The following is a 25,147-nucleotide window of genomic DNA, read 5'->3' on the forward strand; positions in this document are numbered from 1 at the left end:
GATCATGAGAAATCAATCCAACAACTCCTACGTGATGCAAAGAAGAATAACATAAGACTGATAGGAATCCATGAAGTAGCAGGAGAAAATAAAAATGACTTTAAAAACATGTTCACAGAATTAATGACAGAAAACTTCCCAAACAGAGGGGAAGAATTTGACATACAGATGAGTGAGGTATATAGGACTCCAACTAGCCGTGATGAAAAAGAAAAATCTACACCTAGACATAGAATAATCAAGATCTCAGAAACCAAACAGAACAAAATACTACAAACAGTAAGAGAAAAGAAACAAATCACACGCAAAGGAAAACCCATCAGAATCACAGCAGATTTTTCAACACAAACACTCATGTCAAGGAGAGCCTGGAGTAAGGTATTAAGGTATTTCAAGTCCTAAAAGAAGACAACCTCCAATCTAGACTGATGTATCCTGCAAAACTCTTTCAAAATGGATGACATAATAAGACACTTCCATAACAAAGAACACCTGAGAAACTTCATGAATATCAAACCACCTCTACAAGCAATTCTAAACAATATCCTACAGAAAGACAATGAAGATCACAACACCATGAGGCCCAACAGAGCAAATCAAATAGTCAAGGCAAGAAAGTAAAATAAGAGGGCAAAAAACTAAAAAGAGTCAGCAAAAGGACAATAGCATGACAATAAGAAGTCAGTACATGTCAGTTATAACCATCAATGTCAATGACCTCAATTCACAAATGAAGAGAAATAGACTGACAGAATGGATTAAGAAGCAAAATCCAACAACATGTTGTACACAAGAAACATACCTAGTGCAAAAACAAGCACATAGACTGAAAATGAAAGGGCAGAAAATAACTCTCAATGTGACAGGAGCCCAGAAAAAAGCAGGGGTACTGATCTTATTCGCAGACAAAGTAAATTTCAAACCAAAACTGATCAGGAGAGACAAAGAAAGCCACTAAATTCTTGTAAGGGAACAATTCAAGAAGAAGAGATGACAATCATAAACATATATGCACCAAATATAAATACCCCCAGCTATATAAAACAAATATTAAGTAACATGAAAAACCAAATAAGCACTAATACAATTGTAGTGGGGGATCTAAATACCCCATTACCACAAATAGACAGATCATCTAGGCAAAAATTCAACAATGAAATACTAGAATTGAACCAAGCTTTTGAACACATGGACTTACTAGATGTCTATACAGTGTTCCATCCCACAAAATCAGAACAGACATTCTTTTCAACTGTACTTGGGTCATTCTTCAAGATAGATCACATACTAGCTCACAGAACAGGTTTAAATAAATGCAAAAGAATCTAATTTATTTCCTGTATATTATCAGATTACAGTGCAATAAAGCTGGAGATCAATAGCATAAGAAACTGGAGGACTTTCACAAACACATGGAAATGGAACAACACTCTCCTGAGCAATGAATGGATCACAGAGGAAATTAAAGAAGAACTCACAGAGTTTTTACAAAAAAAAGAAAATGCCAACACAACACACAGGATCTATGGGACACAATGAAAGCAGTTCTACATGGAAAATTCATAGCACTGAATGCCCATACAGGGAAACAGAGCAAGCTCAAATGAACAACCTAAGGATGAATCTTAGACTCGTAGAAAAACAAGAGCAAGAAAAATCCAAAGCTCAATCAAGAGAGGAAATTAAAAAGATTGGAGCAGAAATCAATGCCATGGAAACTAAGAAAGTGATACAAAAAATAAATGAATAGAAGAGTTGCTTTTATGAAAGAATAAATAAAAGTGATAAACCCTTAACTAACCTTACCAAAAAAAGGAAAGAAAAGGCACAGATCCATGCAATCGGGAATGAAAAAGGTGAAGTCACAAAAGATCCAACAGAAATCCAGAGGATCGTTAATAACTACTTTGAGAAACCGTACTCTAATAAAATGGAAAACACAGAATAAATGGACAGATTTCTAGATACTTATGAATTATCAAAGTTGAACAAAGCAGATAAAAACATTTTAAACATCCCAATTACAACCAGTGAAATTGAAAATGTAATTAAAAATTTAGCAACAAAGAAAAGCCCAGGTCCTGCTGGATTCACTGCTGAATTTCACAAGACATTTAGAAAAGATCCACTGCCATTACTCTTCAAAGTTTTCAATGAAATTGAAAGGGAAGCTATACTTCCAAATTCATTCTTGGAAGCAAATATCACTTTGATTCCCAAACCAGGGAAAGATGCAACTAAAAAAGGGAACTACACGCCAATCTCCTTAATGAATATAGATGCAAAAATCCTTAACAAGATACTAGCATAGAGAATACAGAGGATTATCAAGAAGATTGTCCATCCTGACCAAGTCGGATTTATTCCAGGCATGCAAGGGTGGTTCAACATACGTAAATCAATAAATGTAATACACTACATTAACAAAGTCAAGGACAAAAACCACATGAGCCTCTCAATAGATGCAGAAAAAGCATTTGACAAAATTCAACGCCCATTCATGATAAAAACCCTGTAAAAAATTGGAATGCATGGTCTATATTTCAACTTAATAAAGGCTATCTATGAAAAACCAACAGTCAACATCATATTAAATGGCCAAAAACTGAAAACTTTCACGTTAAAATCAGGAAAAAGACAAGGATGCCCACTATCATCACTCCTCTTCAATATAGTTTGGGAAACATTGGCCATAGCAATTAGACAAGAAAAATAAATTAAAGCAATAGAGATAGGAAAGGAAGAAGTTAAACTGTAATTACTTGATGATGATATGATACTCTACTACATTGAAGACCCAAAACTCCACCAAAAGACTTGCAGACTTAATTGATGGATTCAGTAGAGTAGCTGGATACAAGGTGAATACCCAAAAAACAACTGCCTTCTTGTACACAAATAACAGACTCACCAAGAGAGAAATAAGGGAAACAATTCCTTTTACAATAGCATCCCAAAAAATGAAGTGTCTAGGAATCAATCTAACAAAAGAAGCCAAAGATCTCCACACTGAAAACTATAGCACTCTGAAAAAAGAAATTGAAGAGGATATAAAATGGAAAGATATCCCCTGCTCCTGGGTAGGAAGAATCAACATAGTGAAAATGGCCATACTACCAAAACTGCTATACAGATTCAATGCAATGCCAATTGAAATTCCAACACTATATCTCACAGAACTAGAAAAAAGAATTCAAACATTCATTTGGAACCACAATAGATGTAGAATAGCAAAAGCCATCCTAGGCAACAGGTATAACAATTCCCAATTTGAAACTATACTACAAAGCCACTGTGATAAAAACAGCATGGTAGTGGCAAAGAAACAGATCTGAGGATCAGTGGAACAGATTGGAAGACACAAAAACAACTCCAGATGTACTCAGCTACCTCATGTTTGACAAAGGAGCTGACCATCCTCAGTGTAGGAAGGATTGCCTCTTTAATAAATGGTGCTGGAAAAAGTGGATTTCAATCTGCCACAGATTAAAACTGGACCCTTATATTTCACCATGCACTAAATTAAAATCCAAGTGGATGAAAGATCTAAATATTAAAACAGCAGCACTAAATTTGCTGGAAGATAATTTAGGCAGAACTCTGAAAGACATTGGCATAGGAAAAGATTTTATGAAAAAAGCCTCAGTAGCATGGGAACTAGCAGAAAGAATCAACAACTGGGATATCATCTTATTAAAAAACTTCTTTACTTCAAAAGAAACCACCAACAGAACTAAGAGACAACCTATAAATTGGGAAAATTTTTATCAGCTTCTCCTCAAAGGACTATTATCTAGAATACAAAAAGAACTCAAAAAAATCTGGCCACCCAAATATAAAGACCCAATTCAATGGACAGACATTTCTCAGACAAAGAAGAAAAAGCAGCAAGTAAATATATAAAAAAATGTTCCACATCACTGGTCATTTGAGAGATGCAGATGAAAACAACACTGAAATTCTACCTCACCCCCAAAAGAATGGCTGCTATCAAGAAATCAACCAATAACAAATGTTGCCTGGGTTGTAGGGAGAAAGGAACCCTTTTCCATTGTTGGTGGGAGTGCAGACTGGTGCAATCACTATGGAAATCAATATGGAAATACCTCAAATAACTGGGATTAAAGGGTCCATTTGACCCAGCCATCCCTCTGCTGGGTATCTTTTCAAAAAGATTTTTTAAATCATACCACAGTAATATATGCACACCTATGTTTATAGCAGCACAGTTTGTAATAGCTAAAACTTGGAAACAGCCCATTTTCCCATCAGTTGGAGCCTGGATAAACAAGATGTGGTTTTCCATAAAATGGAATAAAACTCAGCCATAAAGAATGAGAAATTACATTCATTCACAGGAAAATGGATGCATATTGAGGTTATACTCAAGTGAAATAAATAAGTCATACATGTGTAAGTACCAAATAGTTTCTCTGGAGTGAAAAATTAAAAGTGTAAATAAGATCCAAATGGTATAAGTGATAATGTGAAATAGGAAGAAAGGGGCTAAAGGTTTAGGGAAAATGGAAAGGGTAGGGGAAAGGAAATAAAGAAAAAGAAAAAATACGAGAAAATGGGAGAAAAAAGTTTTCGCAAATAGGGATGGGAGGAGGAGGTGAAGGGAGGGCAGGGTTATGGGGGGAAATGAAAACCAAGACCTGTCATTTAATAGTACAAGATCCCAATGATGAATGTAACTGTGCGGTATGCCTAAAAAGTACCAATAAACTGAATGAGAAAAAAAATGTTCACATTATTAATGACAGAAAATGTCCCAAACAGAGCAAAAGAATTTGACATAGAGATAAGCAAGGCATATAAGACTCCAACTAGCCATGATCAAAAAACATTTACACATACACGTAATAATCAAGATCCCAGAAACTCAACAGGAGAACAAAATACACAAGCAGTTGGGGAAAGCAAACAAATCACATAAAAGGAAAGCTCATGAGAGTCACAGTAATCTTTTCAACACAAACCCTCAAGTCAAGGCTAGAGTGAGGTATTTCAAGCCCTAAGAGAAAACAACCTCCAACCTAAACTAATGTATCCTGCAAAGCTATCTTTCAAAATTGATGGGAAGTGTTCACTTCTGCAGCACATATACTAAAAAAATACTGGAATGATACAGAGAAGACTACCATGGCCCTAGAACAAGGATGACATGCAAATTTGTGCATTGTTCCATATTTTTTTAAAAAATTGATAGCCATATAAGATACTTCCACAACAAAGAACACCTGATAAACTTCATGAGTACCATACCAGCATTCCAAACAATCCTAAACAATATCCTGGAAAAAGACAATGAAAGTCACAAATTCATAAGGCCCAAAAGAACAAATCAATTAGGCAAGGCAAGAAATTAAAGGGAGATGCAGGAAAAATAAAAAATAATAGAGTTAACAATAGGAAAATAACATGACAAAGATAAGATAACACAAGTCAGTTATAATCATCAGAGTTAATGGCCTCAGTTCACCAATCAAACAAATAGATTGACAGAATGTATTAAGAAACAAAATGCCACATAAAAGAAATCCATTTAGTTCCACAAATGAATGCATACACTGAAAGTAAGAGGATGGAAAACAGTTCCATGTGACAGTGGCCATAAAAAATGCAGGAGTAGCTATCCTAATTGTGGACAAAGTAAATTTTAAGCCAAAAGTAACTAAGAGAGACAAAGAGGGCCACTACATCCTTGTAAAGGAAACAACTCAAAAAGAAGAGATGACAATCATAAAGACATATGCACCAAATACTAAGGCCCCTAATTATGCAAAACAATATTAAGGGACATGAAAAAACAAATAAGCACTAATACAATTGTAATAGGGGACCTAAATAACCAATGTCACAAATAGACAGGTCATCTAGACAAAAAAATCAGCAACAACATTCTAGAAATGAACCAAGCTTTTGAACAAATGAACTTAATAGATGTCTATGGAGTGTTCCACCCCACAAAATCGGAATATACATTCTTTTCAGATGCATATGGGTCATTCTCAAAAACAGACCACATACTAGCTCATAAAACATATTTAAATAAAAATGCTCATACTATGAAAACAGGGCTATTTCTAATAAACAACCCAATGCTGAACCTTAAGCTTCTAGAAAAAGAAGAGCAAGACAAACCCAAAGCTCATACAAAAGGGGAAATTATAAAATCAGAGCAGAAATCAATGCAACGAAGACTAAGAGAATAATATAAAAAAATCAATGAATTGAAGAATTGGTTTTTTTTAATAATAAACTAATTCAATAAACCCTCAGCCAACCTTATCAAAAGGAGGACAGAAAAGGCTCAAATCATGCAATTAGGAATGAACAAGGTGAAGTCACAACAGATCCAGCAGAAAACCAGAGGATCATTAATACCTACTTTGCGAAACTGTACTCTAATAAAATGGAAAACAGAAGAAATAGACAGAGTCCTAGATACATATGAATTACCAACGTTAAACAAAGAACAGATAAGAAGTCTAAATACTCCAATTACAATCAGTGAAATTGAAAATGTAATTGAAACTTTACCAAAAAAGAAAATCCCAAGTCCTAATGGCTTTACTGCTGAATTGTACAGGACAGTTAGAAAAGAACTATTGTCACTACTCTTTTTTTTTTCTCTCATTGGGTTTATTGGTACATTTTAGGTATATAGCACAGTTACATCTTAAATGAAGTAAATAAGCCATGCATATGTAAATACCTAATATTCTCTCTTGTGTGAAAGTCTATAATTGTACATAAGATCCTAATTGTATAAGTGAAGATGTAAAATAGGAAGAAAAGGGCTTAAGGTGTAGGGAAAGTGGGAGGGTTTGGGAAAGGAAATAAGGGAAAAGAAAAAAAATATGAGAAAATGAAAAAATGGAAATGAAGTATTTGTAAATAGGGAAGGGAGGAGGTGGTGAAGGGAGGGCAGGGATATGGGGAAAAAATATTGTCACTACTCTTTAAACTCTTCAGTGAAATTGAAAAGGAAGAATACTTGCAAATTTATCCCTGGAAACAAATGTTACTTTGATTCCAAAAGCAGAGAAAGATCCAATCAAAAAAGAGAACTACAGGCCATTCTCCTTAATGAACATCTATGCAAAAATCCTGAATAAGATACTGGCAAACAGAATACAGAGGGTCATCAAGAACATCATACACCCTGACCAAGTTGGATTTGTTCCAGGGAATGCAAGAGTGGTTCAACATATGTAAATCAATAAATAGAACACACTATGTTAACAGACTCAAGGACAAAAACCATATGATCATCTCAACAGATGCAGAAAATGCATTCAACAAAATCCAGTAGCCACTCATGATTTTAAAAAACCCTACAGAAAATTGGAATAAATGGTCTTTATCTCAATCTGATAAAGGCTATCTATGAAAAACAACTGCCAACATCATAGTAAATAGTCAAAAATTCAAAGCTTTCATGGTAAAATCAGGAAAAAGACATGGATATCCACTATCACCACTCCTGTTCAGTGTAGGTCTGGAAACATTAGCCACATCAATTAGACATAAGAAAGAAATCAAAGCAATAAAGATAGGAAAGAAAGAAGTTAAACTGTCATTATGTGATGATGATATGATACTCTACATAGAAGTCCCAAAAAACTCTATCAAAAGACTTCTAGACTTAATTGAAAGATTCAGTAAAGTAGCTGGATAAAATGTCAACACTCAAAAATCAATAGCTTTGCTGTACACAAATAACAGATTCACTGAGAGAGACATTAGGAAATAATTCCTTTCACAATTTCATCCAAAAAATGAGAAACCTAGGAATCAATGTAATGAAGGAAGTAAAAGACCTCTACACAGAAAACTACAACACTCTGAAAAGAGAGATCAAACAGCATATAAGAAAATTGAAAGCCTTGTTCCTGGGGAAGAGGAACCAACATAGTGAAAACGTCCATACTCCCAAAACTGCTATATAAATTCAATGTAATTCCAATTGAAATCCCAACAGAATATTTCATAGAACTACAGAAAATAGTCCAAAAATTCATTTTGAATCAGAAGAGACCTAGAATAGCAAAAGCCATTCTAGGCAAGAGAAAAATGGCATGGGATATCACAATCCCCAACATGAAGCTATACTATACAGACACTATGATTAAAAACAGCAGGATACTGGCAAAGAAACACACCCAAGGATCAATGGAATAGATTAGAAGATGCAGAAGCAACTCCAAACATACTCAGCTACCACATCTTTCACAAAGGAGCAAAGCATCCTCAGTGGAGGAAAGATAGTCTCTTCCTGCCAAAGGTTAACACTTGACCCCTATCTTTCACCATGTTCTAAACTTAATTTGAAGATTAAACAAATAAATATTGAAACAGAACACTAAACTTGCTGGAAGATAAGTTAGGTAGACCTCTCAAAGACATTGGCATAGAAAAAAAACATTATGAACAAATCCTCAGTAGCATGGGAACCAGCATAAAGTAACAATAACTGGGATCTCATCTTACTAAAAAGCTTCTGCACTGCAAGAGAAATCATCAACAGATCTAAGATATAACCTACAGTGTAGCAAAAAAAAATTACTAGCTGTTCCTGAGAAAAAGGTCTACTATGTAGAATATATAAAGAACTCAAAAACTCTGACCCCCAAATTCAAAGACCTGATTCAAAAATGGACATCTGAAATGAACATACTTTTCTCAGAGAAACAAGTAAAAGCAGCAAATCAACATATGAAGAAATGTTCAACATCACTCACTGGTCATTCAAGAGATGCAGATGAAAATGACACTGAGATTCCACCTTACTGGAGAAAGAATGGCTGCTATCAAGAAATCAATCAATAACAATGCTAGAAGGGTTATGGGGAGAAAGGAACAATTCTCCCTTGTGGTTGAGTTCAGACTGTGAAACCACTGTAGAAATTAATATAGAGATATCTCAAACAACTAGAATTAGAGGTCCCATTTGATCTAGCTAGGGATATTCCTTTGCTGGGTATCTTCAAAAAATAATTAAAAGTATGATACTACAGTGATAGATGCATACACACGTTTAGAGTGGCACAGTTTGAAATAGCTAAAACTTGGAAACTGGATAAGGAAAATGTGGGATTTTTTAATAAAATGAAGTACTACTCAGCCATAAAGAATAAAAAGCTAGAGACATTTATAGTTAAGTTGAATGCACATTGAGGTCATACTATTAAGTGAAATAAATAGGACACACACGTGCAAATAGTGAATAGTTTCTCTGGTGTGAGAAATTGTAATAAGAATCAAAACAAACCCTCACTAGCATTGGAACTAGCAGAAAGAATCAATAACTGGGATCTCATCTTATTAAAAAGCTTCTGCACTACAAAAGAAACCATCAGCAGAACTAAAAGAATATCTACAATGTGGGAAAAAAATTTTACCAACTCCTCTTCAGACAAAGAACTATTATCGAGAATATATAAAGAACTCACAAAAATCACCCCCCCAAATATAAAGACCCGATTCAAAAATGGGCATCTGAAATGAACAGATGTTTCTCAAAGAAGTAAAAGCATCCAGCAAATATATGAAAAAGTGTTACACATCACTGGTCATTCAAGAGATGCAGATGAAAATAACACTGAGATTCCACCTCACCCCACAAAGAATGGCTGCTATCAAGAAATCAAACAGTAACAAAAGGTGGTGGGGTTTTGGGGAGAAAGGAACCCTTCTCCATTGTTGGTGGGAGTGCAGACTGGTGCAATCACTATGGAAATCAATATGGAGATACTGCAAGAGCTTGGACAGGAGGTTTCATTTGACCCAGCCTTCCCTCTGATATATGCGCACCTGTGTTTATAGCAGCACAGTTTGGATTAGCTAAAACTTGGGAAAAGCCCATTTGGCCATCAGTTGGAGACTGGATAAAGAAGATGTGGTTTTTCTATGAAATGGAATACTACTCAGCCATAAAGAATGAGAAATTAGAGTCATTCATAGGAAAATGGATATGTATTGAGGATATACTACTAAGTAAAATAAATAAGTCACATATGTATAAATACCGAATAGTTTCTCTTGTGTGAGAAACTATAATGATACATAAGATCCTAATGAGATAATTGACAATGTGAAATAGGAAGACAAGGGCTAAAGGTGTAGGAGAAATGGGAAGGGTAGGGGAAATAAAATAGGGAAAAGAAAAAAACATGAGAAAATTTTAAAATGGGAATAAAGTATTTTTATATAAGGAAGGGAGGAGAGGTGAAGGGAGGGCAGGGGTATGGGGAAAAAAATGAGAACCAAGACCTGTAATGTAGAGGTACAAGATCCCAATGATGAATATAACTGTACTGTCTACCTAAAATGTACCAATAAACTCAAAGAGAAAAAAAAAAGATAGAAAAGAAAGAAGGAGAATTTGAAAAAAATAGAAGTAGAGGTACAAATTTCCTATAATGAATGTGATCATTATGTATATCAAAGTGTACCAATAAAATCAATTTTTAAAACTTTTTAAAATGTGTAATTGCCTAACTTATCTTCCAGCAAGTTTAGTGTTTCTGTTTTAATGTTTAGATCCTTAATCCACTTGGATTTTCATTTAGTGCATGGTGAAATATAAGGGTCCAGTTTTAATCTGTGGCAGATTGAAATCCACTTTTTCCAGCACCATTTATTAAAGAGGCTATCTTTCCTCCAGTGGGGATGGTCAGCTCCTTTGTCAAACATGAAGTAGCTGAGTACATCTGGAGTTGTTTTTGTGTCTTCCAATCTGTTCCACTGATCCTCAGATCTGTTTCTTTGCCACTACCATGCTGTTTTTATCACAGTGGCTTTGTAGTATAGTTTCAAATTGGGAATTGATATACCTGTTGCCTAGGATGGCTTTTGCTATTCTACATCTATTGTGGTTCCAAGTGAATTTTTGGATTCTTCTTTCTAGTTCTGTGAAATATATTGTTGGAATTTCAATTGGCATTGCATTGAATCTGTATAGCAGTTTTGGTAGTATGGCCATTTTCACTATGTTGATTCTTCCTACCCAGGAGCAGGGGATATCTTTCCATTTTTTAATATCCTCTTCAATTTCTTTTTTCAGAGTGCTATAGTTTTCAGTGTAGCGATCTTCTGCTTCTTTTGTTAGACTGATTCCTAGACACTTCATTTTTTGGGATGCTATTGTAAAAGGAATTACTTTCCTTATTTCTCTCTCGGTGAGTCTGTTATTTGTGTACAAGAAGGCAGTTGATTTTTGGGTATTCACCTTGTATCCAGCTACTCTACTGAATCTGTCAATTAAGTCTGCAAGTCTTTTGGTGGAGGTTTTTGGGTCTTCACTGTAGAGTATCATATCATCAGCAAATAATGACAGTTTAACTTCTTCTTCCTTTCCTATCTTTATTGCTTTAATTTCTTTCTATTGTCTAATTGCTATGGCTAATGTTTCCAGAACTATATTGAAGAGGAGTGGTGATAGTGGGCATCCTTGTCTTGTTCCTGATTTTAACGTGAAGGTTTTCAGTTTTTGGCCATTTAATTGATGTTGGTTGTTGGTTTTTCATAGATAACCTTTATTAAGTGGAGATATAGACCATCTATCCAAATTTTTGCAGGATTTTTATCATGAATGGGTGTTGAATTTTGTCAAATGCTTTTTCTGCATCTATTGAGAGGATCATATGGTTTTTGTCGATGACTTTGTTAATATAGTGTATTACATTTATTGACTTATGTATGTTGAACCACCCTTGCATTCCTGGAATAAATCCAACTTGGTCAGGATGGATGATCTTCTTGATAATCCTCTGTATTCTATATGCCAGTATCTTACTAAAGATTTTTGCATCTGTATTCATTAAGGATATTGGCCTGTAGTTCTCTGTTTTAGTTGCATCTTTCCCTGGTTTGGGAATCAAAGTGATATTTGCTTCCAAGAATGAATTTGGAAGTATAGCTTCCCTTTCAATTTCATTGAAAAGTTTGAAGAGTAATGGCAGTAGTTCTCTAAATGTCTTGTAAATTTGGCAGTGAATCCATCAGGGTATGTGCTTTTCTTTGTTGGTAAATTTTTAATTACATTTTCAATTTCACTGACTCCTCAGACAAAGGACTAGTATCTAGAATATATAAAGAACTCAAAACAATCAGCCCCCCCAATATAAAGACCCAATTCATAAATGGGCATCCAAAATGAACAGACATTTCTCAGACAAAGAATTAAATGCAGCAACTAAATATATGAAAAAATGTTCCACATCACTGTCATTCAAGAGATGCAGAAGAAAACAACACAGAGATTCCACCTCACCCCACAAAGAATGGCTGCTATCAAGAAATCACACAATAACAAATGTTGGCAGGGTTGTGGGGAGAAAGGAATCCTTCTCCATTGTTGGTGGGAATGCAGACTGGTGCAATCACTATGGAAATCAATATGGAGATACCTCAAAGACCTTGAACTGGAGGTTCCATTTGACCCAGCTATCCCTCTGCTGGGTATCTTTCCAAAAGAACTAAAAGAATCATATCACAGTGATGTGTGCACACCCATGTTTATAGAGCACAGTTTGTAATAGCTAAAACTTGGAAACAGCCTATTTGCCCATCAGTTGGAAGTTGGATAAAGAAGATGTGGTTTTTCTATCAAATGGAATATTACTCAGTCATAAAGAATGATAAAATAGATTCATTCATAGGAAAATGGATACATATTGAAGATATACTCCTAAGTGAAATAAATTAGTCACACATTAAATACTGAATAGTTTCTTTGGTGTGAATAAACTGTAATAATACATAAGATCCTAATAAGATTACTGACATTGAGAAATGGGAAGAAAGGAGCTAAAGGTGTAGGGAAGGTGGGATGGGTAGGGGAAGGGTAATAAGGGAAAAGGAAAAAATGTGAGATAATGAAAAGATGGAAATAAAGTGTTTGTGGATGGGGAGGGGAGGATGGATGTGAAGGGAGGGCAGGGACAAGGAGAAAAAATGAGAACCAAGACTTGTCATGTAGAGGTACAAGATCCCAACAATGAATGCAACTGTACTGTATCCCTAAAATATATCAACAAACTCAACTAAAGTTGAAAAAAGTGTAATTGATAAAGCAAAACAGGATGTAAAAGTCTAATGGAATAGGGGAAGTGGGAAGTGTAGAGTTCTTCACCACTGAAGTCAGTAGGAGACTTCACCTCTTTGCAAATGGTGTAGCCCTAATTATCAGCATAGATAGTCAGATTGGCCCTCAAATAAACAAGAATCTGAATTGTTATTTTTCTGGAATCTATGTTTTATATATTAATCCCACAATTTAGTGTGAAATTTTAGGAATTCAATTAACTTTTCAAAGACTCATTTTCCACTGTATAGAATGGGAATTACAATATCTTACAGAGTTCTGGGAATTAAATGAGATACAATGTGAAAAGTGATGGAGTCATAACTTAAAGTCAGTCCAAAATTAAGGTTTATGAAAAATTGTGATTGCTGTCTACTCTAAATTATACTACATAGTCTTTGGGGGGTGCTGTCTACTTTAAGTATTATTAAATAATGAATGGTTTTAGAAAAATTAGTAATGGAGAAACTTTTCTTTACCACCTCTTTATATTGAATTTTAAAATGTAAAGTGAAATCATCCTTCCCTACAGCATTATCTATAGGTTATCTCTACTTCCTCCAGCAGGATATCATAACTTGCAGTGAATGGGAGCTCACTAAATGAGAAGTTATATGCAATTGCAAAAATTGAATAACAAAGGGCACCAAGATCAAGAGACTGTGTCATCCAAACCAATCCTGCTCCTGGCTCTATCTGCAAATCTGTCATCATACCGCACTTGCTAATTCCTTGGCAGATTTAATTATGGACACAGCTATTTGTTTTCAAATATCACAACTCTGTAAAATCTATGCATCAATAAATACAGCTCAAACGCTGTTCTCCACACTTCTAGGGAGTTAACTGCTTCTGTGCTTAACATAAATGTGGTTATTCTTTACCTTGAAGGGGGACTTTCAAGGTCCTAAAGTGACTAAAAGCTTCCCATAAAGTTGGACTGAGAATTACCATAGTATTTGGACTTGGAGCCTTGCCTCAGAAACTAAAATCCACTCTTTGAGTAGCTGTCCATGGCTCAAAAGTAACAAGCAAAGCTTCCCAGGTTAGATAGAATCAATTTTTGATTTCAAAATAGACTTCTTTGTACCATCCATCATTGATTTATTTCCTCTTCCAGAAAACACTTGTTAATTTTGAGATATAGGTCAGATAAATATCTGGTAGGAGTGGAAGTTGTAAGGTGAGAGAAAATAAAGAAAAATAAGAAATAGCATCTACTCTCAAAAATAACAGTGGAGGCAAATAAGCTCCAAAATTTTTAAATGCATAAGGGCATAATGAAATCTGACAGTATATAGGGTTCAAACAGTACTGAATTAATTCTGGTACAAGATAAGTGTCAGGAGAAGCACCAGAAAGATAGTGAAACTTTCACTGTGAATCACAGGATGAACTATAAATTTGTATGGCAGTCACAAATGGGAATTAAGGAAGAAAAATCTTTCCATACACATATAGCAGAATAAAAGGGCAGAAACATGTTGAAAGCATATAAACATTCAAGGGACCATCCACACATTTCATGTGACAGCACATAGTGAAGAAATACAGTCAGAGGGAGAAAGGAAAATAGAAAAATGGAAAGGGGCCAGCTCACAATGTCTTGTACAGTTTAGGAAAGCCATAAGAAGTCATGATTGGGCCAGGGATTTAGCAATTTAGCTCAGTGGTTCCACTACCTGCCTTGCAAGTGCAGGGACCCGAGTTCAATCCCCAGTTTGAAAAAAAATCATGATGGACTCAAACAGAAGATGATGACATACTCAAACATAATTTGGAAAAATCTTCCTGACTTCCAGTGTGAATAATGAATTAAAGAGCAAGAAACTCAAGGCTGTTAGACCAATTAGGGGACACTTGTAATACTTTAAAAATGGGATAAGGAGGATAGAACTGGAGTCCTAGCAGCATATACATACATGAATGCACAGGCACAAATGAGAGTGGAATTCCAAAGTCAGGTCTGTGGGGTAATACAGAGTTCTCAGTTACTTCTTTCTAAAAACAGAACAGCACAAACTTAAAAATCACCAAGAGGGAGACTATCCACAGCATAAATCTTGATAGAAATAAAGATGGTGGAAATTAATTCTTATACATTGGATTTTTGTTGTATATCCAGATTGTGGCAGAAACCAAGATTTATGCCTCAGGCTGTGCAGAGATGAACAGGAGCAGATTCCTGTTCTCAAACTACAGCAAAAACACATGATCAGAGTAGCTCTACAGGTACTGATGACCAGAATGTAGAACCCCTTCTCCTTCCCCCATTTCCTGGCGTTTCTATCCTTGCTTCTTGTCACACACACACACACACACACACACACACACACACACACACACACACACACCACTCAAATGGAATGCAAGTTCTATGTCAAAAGTTTTCACTTAATTGGCTCAGCACCTGTAGCAGTATTTGACATGCAGTGAGAGTTGGTCATTTACTGAATTTATCCACCTATATATATCCATCCATCCATCCTTTTTTCTTGCTATCCTAATCAGTACCTGTTATGTTCTTTCATTTTGTAGACATGTATGTTTAGTATGAAAAATTCTCAGCTATGATTTCTTTTTAATTTGCCTCTATCCTATTCTCTCTATTATCCCCATCTGTTATTTCTATTTTGTTGGACTCACTGGATTCCATTTCTTTTATATTTTTTCATAGTTTTGCTTCACTGTGCTATATTCTGGATAATTTTCTCAGATCTGTCTTCCATATCATTATCTCTCCTTATCTGCCAACCAAGTGCCTTATTTAAATGACCTTTTTCTTTTCATTTCTAAAATTTTTACCTTGATTTTGTTTCAAAGGTGTGTGTGATTTTTCAAATTACAATGTTTGTGCCTTGGCTTTGTTTCTCTGTAATCTTTCATCTTATTGATCATTTTAATCTATTTTTATTATCTACTTCAGATTGTTCCTCTATGTATTTCTATTTCTCAGTTTAGTTCATTTGCTGATTTTCTTCACCTTTTGAGTTTCCTCATTGCAATTTATTCCTCAGTGTGATTTCTAATACTTGGTCATGAGGTCATTTTTTTTTATTGAGTTTATTGGTACAATCTAGGTATACAATACAGTTACATTCATTACTGGGATCCTATACCTTTGCATGACAGGTCTTGGTTCTCATTTTTCCCCTTGTCCCTGCCCTTCCTTCACCTCTTCCTCCCCTCCCCATTTACAAACACTGTTTGAGGTCATTTTCAACAACACTGCTGCTGTATCTAGTTCTCTTAGGCTCTATGGTCTTCACTAATTCCAGGCTATCTTTTATGCCAACCTTTTATTTTAATAATGTATTGCATGGGTACTTTGAAGACATATCTTACAACTATGTGTGGTGCAGATTCTTGGTTCTGATTTCTCACTGGTGATTTATTTATCAGACACAACCCTAGATAGATTGTAAACTTCCTTACTGCCTCCCAGAAGCAGTCAGATTTTTCTATTCTTCTTCCAAGAAATGGACAGAACTCCATGCTTCTACCATTAGGCAGTTAGTTTTATATAGCATGAGCTTGAAGTCTGAGGCCTTACACAGCCTCTTAATGCCAGTATCAGAGAATCTTATTCCCTAATCCTGATTTTAAATTTTATATGGTGTTTTTCAACTCCAGGTTACTAACTTCTCTGACTTTGAGCTCTTTGTTTGGTACTTGGGTATTCTCTGTTCTTAGTTTCTTCCTCAGTTGTATATGCAAAACTATATCCAATGTTTTAATTAATTTTAATGATATACTTAATGTATACAATATAATGACATTCATTGTTGGACATTTGTACCTATACATATGCAATATTTTTATAAGTGTAAAGAAAATCAAGGGAATAACCTTTCTTCTTAATCTGCCATTTCCATTAGTCCATCATCCTAAAATCAGTTATAGTTTGAAATTTCTTCATAACATTGAGCTATTTACAAAACTCATTCTGAATCATGAAAGTTGCAATAACTCTCTTTTAATCAAGTCATATACTAATATAACCTGGTGTCACACATTCATTTTAGGGCATCATAGTTTGGAAAGGAAATGGACAATATGAAAACAAAATGAAGAATCTAGAAATTCTGCAATAGGAATTTTTGAACAATAAAATGATACTTCACTAGAAAAGGAGACCTGGGAACACTATCATCAAATATTTAAAGTTCTGTCAGGTGGATAAAAACTATTTTTTTTCTCATGTACTTCCAGAGAACAGACCCAAGGCTACATTATGGAGAGGCAGGACTTCGATTCATTACTTAACAATAATTTCACCTTATGGACGTCAGGGTTCATGCCTGTAAAATGAGTAACTTGCAACAAACGAAAGAGTCACACAGACTTTGTTGAGTCCTATCAAGGTTAATAAGTTGATCTTTTCTGGCAATGAATGAGTAGGCACACTTGATGAATAATTTTGACCTCAGTTATTCTATTTCACCTGAAAATAATGTATTACTTGTTTGACTCCACTAAGACAACATACCTCATGCCATATCTCCATAACTTCCTTTGAGCCAGAAATTATATGATCAAAATGCCTGAATGGCTGAATGGCTTGAGAGAAATATCATGGATTTTGGTGTCATACCATGCCCAACCTTCACCTTCCTAACTCTGTGTCTTTGAGCATCATTGCACTTCTCTGAATACCGGATTCCTTATCTGTAAAATGAAATAATAGTATGTATATGGGTTCTACAATAATATCTGACATGTGGTAGATATTCAATAAATGGGAGTTAAATCCAAAATCAAAATGAACTACTCTGTATTGACGAAAGATGGAAGGGTGCCTATGACAACAGGATATATTTTAGTCCTTCCAACATATTATACTGTTATGCCTGTCATTATAATTTTCATGTATTCCAAATTCTATCAGTTAATTATTTTTATACAAGGTACAGTTATCTGAATTAATCTAGCACCTTAGGCATCTCTCAGAAATTATTTTTCCTCTGAATTGTTAAACTACAGGCAATCAACTCCTGGTCTCATAAATATTTGATTTAACAAAAAATAATTGCTTTCCCTCTTGGTAGCCAGTGTTTCTTCCAACTTATCTCTGACCCCCTTCATTATCTCTTAGCACAGAGGGATTCCATCCTCTTGTATTTCTATCACACTAGAGCTGTATTTTCTGAGCTGACATCTACACATCTATCTCCTGACATCTGAGAGGATCTTAACTTGGTAAACAATACAACTAGGTTCATTAAAAGTTTCTGACTCATAGCAACTCCATGAAAACTTCCTCTAGTTTTCTGATAAGTTTTGCTTCCTGGGCTCCTTTCTCTTGAGTATTTCAATCTAGTAAAGTGTTCTTTTCTCTGGGAAAAAAGGAAAGTAAAATCATCTATACTTTCCAATATATAGGAGTGTCTGGTAATGGAATCAAGAGGAAATATTGATGAGAAACTGGTTGAGCTAATATATGATAGTGATTTAAAAATTGATATGAACTCAGGTTCCAAAATCAGATTCAGTTCAAGTCCAGATTCCACCATTCACTAAGGAAATGATTTTCAACAAGTTGAAAATGTGTCTAATCTTTAATTTCCATATCCCAAAATAGGTAAAAAGCACTGTCTTCAAATATACAGCAAGGAAGAAAGAGGAAATGCAAGACTTATTTCAATACTGAAAAATGTATGAAAGTGTGTCTGTGGAGAAATTAAGAACAACCTGGAAAAATAAAAGGGGTAAAGCTGCAATCCCCTTTATCATAGTGTGAATGGATTTTTTTTTTTTGAAGTTTGCTTTACTGTGTTTTCTAATCATATTATGTTGAAATGCCCTGGAAAACTAAAAGCACATTTATATATTAAAACACAGTTTATAATCCCCACAAACAAGATGTGTGATGCACACACCGCAACTGGTGAGGTAAGGATATGGGCAGAGACAGCAACCACATCATAATACATGTTACTTCCTGAGCACTGACTCGTTTTAAGGACTATGCTATGTGTTTTAAGTGCACATGTACAAGCATGTCTCATTTAATTTTTGTGTTATAAGCATCTCACTGCCTCATTTAACAACCCACATGGAAAGCATTGTATTACAATCCTAATTTAACAGATCATGTCTTAGCCTGCCTTCAACCTGAAAACAGGACCTGAGATAAGGGCTTACAAAACTACTTACAGTAACTGTAATTGGAGTAAAGAGGCCAAATGAATGTGAAGCAATGAATTCACAAGAGGGATCCCATAAAGGTGAAGTCACCATGATCCATAGATACTGTTTTGCCCAAGGTGGTACAAACTGAGAAGTGATGGAGCAGTTCTCAAATAATCCTCCATCCTAGTTCTCTTCTCTTTCTGTCCTCCAGAAAAGAAAGAAGCTGAAAATAAAAAAGGCTGGTTGTCCAGTTATGCATTCACGAATAAGAACCACCACCACCCCTGTGGCATATCTTACACATGCCTCCTCAGTGTCACTTGCCACCATTCTTCTCACCCTTTATGCTCCACCTGTACCACAATACTTGCTTGTCCTCAAAACAGTTAGGGGACTTTCCCAGGTTTACTGCCTGTAACCTCTGCCTGGGTGACTCCAAAGCCTGAGTTCTCATGAAATGCTCCACATTATTGCCACCATTTTCATTAAAGTAACCCAAGATTGCACCCATCAGCCCACAGCTTCATGTGCTTGCTGGCTAGCATGAACCTAAAACTATGCATTGATCCACATTCACAGTTATTGGGAGAAAGTGCACTGGCAGAGGAGCAAGGAACCATGGACTTTAGTCCTGCATGCCTCCAGTACACTGAGACATTTGTGATTTAGTTTATTGGTCTTGACTTCAATTTCCTAGTATTTTTAATTATTGAGTTGAAACAAATCCTCTCCAACATCCCTTCCAAAAGTGAATCTATATATTTGAGACTGTTATAAAAAGAGTTTATAATTATTCTTTCAATTTTCCTTTCTCATTGTTCTACTTGAGAATGAGAAACAAAAGGCAGAATTTGTCTGTTAAGTGGGCAGAATCTGAAGAAGCTCTAAATTTTTTATATACCCTGGGCAAATGTCCTGAGCCCTGGAAGTGAAGATTGCTGAGTTGTAGCCTATAGATCCATGACCAAACCATTGCAAGCCTGAAACTCATTTCAAAAACTTCTTTCAAATCTAGACATTTTTCCAATGAAAAACACAAACTCAAAGCCCTCTCATTATAAGAACATATTCTGTAGGCAGATAGATGTCAGGGAAGAGACAGAAACTAAGCCCTTCAGTTTACAAATGAAATACATGAGGCTCAGGGAAGGAACATGATTTCCCCAAGTCCCACCATGGTCTGCTCATAGAGATTAGAATCCCAGTTCTCCGATTCAGGTTGGCGATCTTTTTCCTGGAATCATATCATCTCCCAGAAGAAAAAGATCATTGAAAAAAGAAAGACACTGAACTTGGAATTGAAGACTTGGGTTTGAGTCCTGGCTACACTGCTTTTCAATTACCTGTCCTTTATCAAGTGTTGAAAGTAAAGACAGCATGAGAAAGTTGTGTGGAATTGCCTAGGAGCCAAAATTAACACTTTGTGAGTGTTAATGATAAACACTTTGCAAGTGTGAATCCCTCAGGGAAGTGAAATAAAATTTGGTTAGAGTAATTCATGCAAATATATCATATAAAATGTGAATGTAGGAAAACTGTTGTTTTTTAGTAGTAAAGTAAAGACCTTTTTAGATAAGATTGAAATGGATGAGAAAGTTATTACTTTTCATTTTGTGGACAATTTGCAGCAATATTTATGCACTTAAACTAGAAATGTGTGTATTCTGCATCCAGACAGTGAGCCCTGGACATAAGCATTCATCTTGACATGAAAATAAATTCATTCTATCTGGACAAAAAGGAAAGATAGTGTATAGCAAATAAACTGAAATAAAGTTTAAGTATCAGCTAGCACTTGCAGAACACACCCAACTGAGCCATTCTATCTCCAGAAATAATTTAAGATGCCCTTGAAATAAAAAGAAACTCTGCTTACAATACTGCTAAATATTTTATGGAAACTGAACTACAAACAAAACACATTGGTGCTACAGTGAAGTCTTACTTCCTTTAAGCTTCTACAAAGCATCAGTGAAAATATTTGTTAACTTATAGTGAGGTACTGAGGGAGAGTAGAAAGAGAAAACTTATACTACCGATGCCTGAAGCACTCTGCTACACACTTGATATATATTATCTTGTTTAATTTCCTCTTTATTATCCACATTTCAGAGAGGTTCTCTAATTTCTAATTAATTGGTCATCTGTCTTCATCTCCAGGTTCATCTTTCCCCTACATACAATCAATTCAGTAAAAAGCATACAACCCCACGTGCACCAGAGGATACATCTAAAAGTCAAAGCAGAACTCCAAACCTTCAAAACACCCTTTGAAAATGTCAAAGTCAATTCTGGATAATTGGATTTTTCCCCACAATAAAACAATAATAACACCTTTGCGTGTAAAGAACTTTAAAAGTAAGTTCATAGATACTATAGCTAAAATTTAAATCCATATTTTCTGATTCCCAATCCAAAGTTCTTCCCAGGATAGCTCATCTCAAGAAAATCTAAACTGGAGTCCAGGTACCTAAAGGATAACAACATAGTATTTTTGTTTTAGTGTGGGTGGTTAACACAAAATATCATAGAGTGGGTAGCTTATACACAACAGAAATGTATTTCTTACAGTGCTCAATACTGAGACATCCACAGTAAAGATAGTGATAAGTTCAGTATCTGAGGAGGGCCGTTTTCTGCTTCACAGAAGATGACAATTTTTCACTGCAGTCTCCCATGGGGAAGAGGCAAGGTGGTTCTCCAGGACGTAGTTTATGAAAATACTAATTCTACCCATGAGGGCTCCTCCCTCATGATTTAATCACTCTGTTATGATTTATCTAGATGCCCCCCCACCATATAAAGGTGTGACATTTGGGAGATGATTTGATCACGGCGTTGTTATACCCATTGGTGGGTTATTCCATTGAGGAATTTTTAGCTAAATATCATGTTAGGGGGTAGGTAACTGGGGGCATGACCTCAAGGGTGCATTTCTCATCCCAGCTCCTCTCTACTCTCTGCGCTTCCTGTCTACCACAGAGTAAACAACTTTCTTCCCATCATGCCCCTCTGTCCTGCTTTGGAGCCGCCTGACTGTGGCCTGAAATATCAGCCAAAATAAACCTCTCCTTCCTTGAGTGTCAATATTTTGTCCCAGTGATGAATGAAGTAACAAAAGCCCCACATCCTAATTCCACCTCTTTCAATGTTATAATTACAACGCTGTGAATGATAGGAGGACACACAAAGTACCTCTGAAAATAGAAACCACTTTATTTGCTGAGTAAATTCCCAATGGACAAAATAATCCCAGTAGCATCATCTCCAGAATGGAGTCATCATAGATATTGATGTCATAATGGGAAAATTAACTAACAAAGAAAAATTATCTATTGTTTTCTAATAAAATATATATTAGCCACTTGATGAAATCAAAACAGACTATGAATAGGAGCAAAGAAAACAGTTATATTTATTGAGTTACAAAGTTTTTTTTCTTTAATCTAGTGTTACTACCCTTGGAAGTTGATATAAGAAGGAGAATCCCTAAGGGAAATGCTAAATAAGCAAAGAAGTTTATCACAGTGCTATTTAAATAGATATACATTGAAAATAACCTACAAATTCAACTGTAGGGGAATTGTTAAATAAACTGTAATTCATCAGCCATATTTTATGTAACTTGCAAAGTGTATTTACAAATACTAGTGATGCTAAAAGTTCAGAATAAATTTTAAAAGAAAAGCCACTGTGATGTGCAAAAATAATATATGAATGTAGGCAGTGTAAAAAAAAGAACATTAAAATGACAACTAGTGACGTGTAAGGCATATATACAAAATTATAGATTTTTTGTTTTCATTTTTTTAATTTCCAGGATATTTATTTTAACTTATTTTATGTAGAGCTCAGCATTAGTTCAAGCTGATTTTCTTTTATCCAAATAACAGATTGAGACAAGACATTTACATCTCTTTGGGGAATCAGTGATTCACCCTCTGAAGGTTCTTGTAATTGGTCTTTGTCATTCTATTCAGTGTTGTCTAACTTTACAGATCTCCTTTGTTTCACAGTAATGTAGATAAATGAGGCTCAAGTTGAAACTATTGACATTATCTTGATACCTGTACATATCAGGACTTTCAGTGTTTGATTAAAACATGAGCTGATTTGGGAAGCTAAGAAATTGGTGTAAAAGTCATTTCTTCTTCTAATTTTCATGGAAGCACAGAAAGAGCACTGAGCTCAGGACTAGATCTCCAGGAGTCTATTCAGACTTGGTTCTATGACACCCTAGTTAACGGAATCACTAGGCTCCAATTAGCCCCTGATAGTTCATCTCTGCGGAACAAGGTGAAATCCCAGCCTCACTCACCTCTCAGTACTACAGTGAGGGGCAATGTAGTTGCTGAAAGAAAAACACTTGTCATGCAGTACTCTGTACTAGAGCAGCCAAGGCAGGATTAGTTTTTGAAATAGTCCTCATCTTTATTGAATTTATTGGTATATTTTAGGTATACAGTACAGTTCTGTTCATTATTGGGATCTTGTACATTTATGTGACAGGTCTTGGTTCTCATTTTTTCCCTTATCTCTGCCCTCCCTTCACCCCCTCATCTGCACCCTGTTGACAAACACTTATTTCCATTTTTTCATTTTCTCATATTTTTTTCTTTTCCCTTATTCCCTTTCCCCTACCCTTCCCACTTTCCCTACACCTTTAGCCCTTTTCTCCCTATTTCACATGCTCAATTATCTCATTAGGATCTTACGTACTATTACAGTTTTTCACATCAGAGAAACTATTCGGTATTTACACATGTATGACTTATTTATTTCACTTAGGAATATATCCTCAATGCATATCCATTTTCCTATGAATGAATCTAATTTCTCATTCTTTATGGCTGAATAGTATTCCATTTTATAGAAAAACCACATCTTCTTTATCCAGTTTCCAGCTGATGGGCAAATGGGCTGTTTCCAAGTTTTAGCTATTACAAACTGTGCTGCTATAAACATAGGTGTGCATATATCTCTGTGATATGATTCTTTTAATTCTTTTGGAAAGATAACCAGCAGAGGGATGGCTGGGTCAAATGGAACCACTAGTCCCATCTCTTTGAGGTGTCTCCATATTGATTTCCATAGTGGTTGCACCAGTCTGCACTCCCACCAACAATGGAGAAAGGTTCCTTTGTCTCCAAAACCTCACCAACACTTGTTATTGTTTGATTTCTTGATAGCAGCCATTCTTTGTGGGGGTGAGGTGGAATCTCAGTGTTGTTCTCATCTGCATCTCTCAAATGACCAGTGATGTGGAACATTTTTTCATATATTTACTTGCTGCTTTTACTTCTTTGTCTGAGAAATGTCTGTTCATTTCAGATGCCCATTTTTTAATTGGGTCTTTATATATGGGGGTGTCTGATTGTTTTGAGTTCTTTATATATTCTAGATAATAGTCCTTTGTCTGAGGAACAGCTGGTGAAAATTTTTTCCCACATTGTAGGTTGTCTCTTAGTTTTGTTGATGGTTTCTTTTGCAGTGCAGAAGCTTTTTAATAAGATGCGATCCCAGTTGTTGATTCTTTCTGCTAGTTCCCGTGCTACTGAGGATTTTTTCATAAAGTATTTTCCTATGCCAATGTCTTCAAGAGTTCTGCCTAACTTATCTTCCAGCAAGTTTAGTGTTTCTGTTTTAATATTTACATCTTTAATCCACTTGGATTTTAGCTCAGTGGTTCAGCTGCCTGCTTTTCAAATATTTCAAAAATAGCACACATGGCCATTTACTTGATACTGTTTGTGTACCAAGTGCTACAATTAGCATTTTATATTATCATTATTTATTTGTAAAGTAAGTATTAAATATTCACCTACTGTATAGAAAATACTGATACATGCTAGATACAAGGAATATATTAGAGGCTAAAAAATTTCTGATTTTGAGAAGCTCACATTGTTTCAAGAGAAG

General features: G+C 35.4%; 1 non-coding gene across 1 annotated transcript; it reads left to right on the top strand.

The window, feature by feature from the left end:
- Positions 1–5,085: 5,085 nt before the first annotated feature.
- On the top strand, positions 5,086–5,197 carry LOC117286432. The gene has a single exon (XR_004517602.1). It is a non-coding gene; the product is annotated as a U6 spliceosomal RNA (small nuclear RNA).
- The last annotated feature ends 19,950 nt before the right edge of the window (positions 5,198–25,147 follow it).

Source organism: Fukomys damarensis, unplaced genomic scaffold, assembly GCF_012274545.1.
Source record: "Fukomys damarensis isolate Sample0158 unplaced genomic scaffold, DMR_v1.0_HiC HiC_scaffold_16, whole genome shotgun sequence".
Classification (NCBI taxonomy): domain Eukaryota; kingdom Metazoa; phylum Chordata; class Mammalia; order Rodentia; family Bathyergidae; genus Fukomys; species Fukomys damarensis.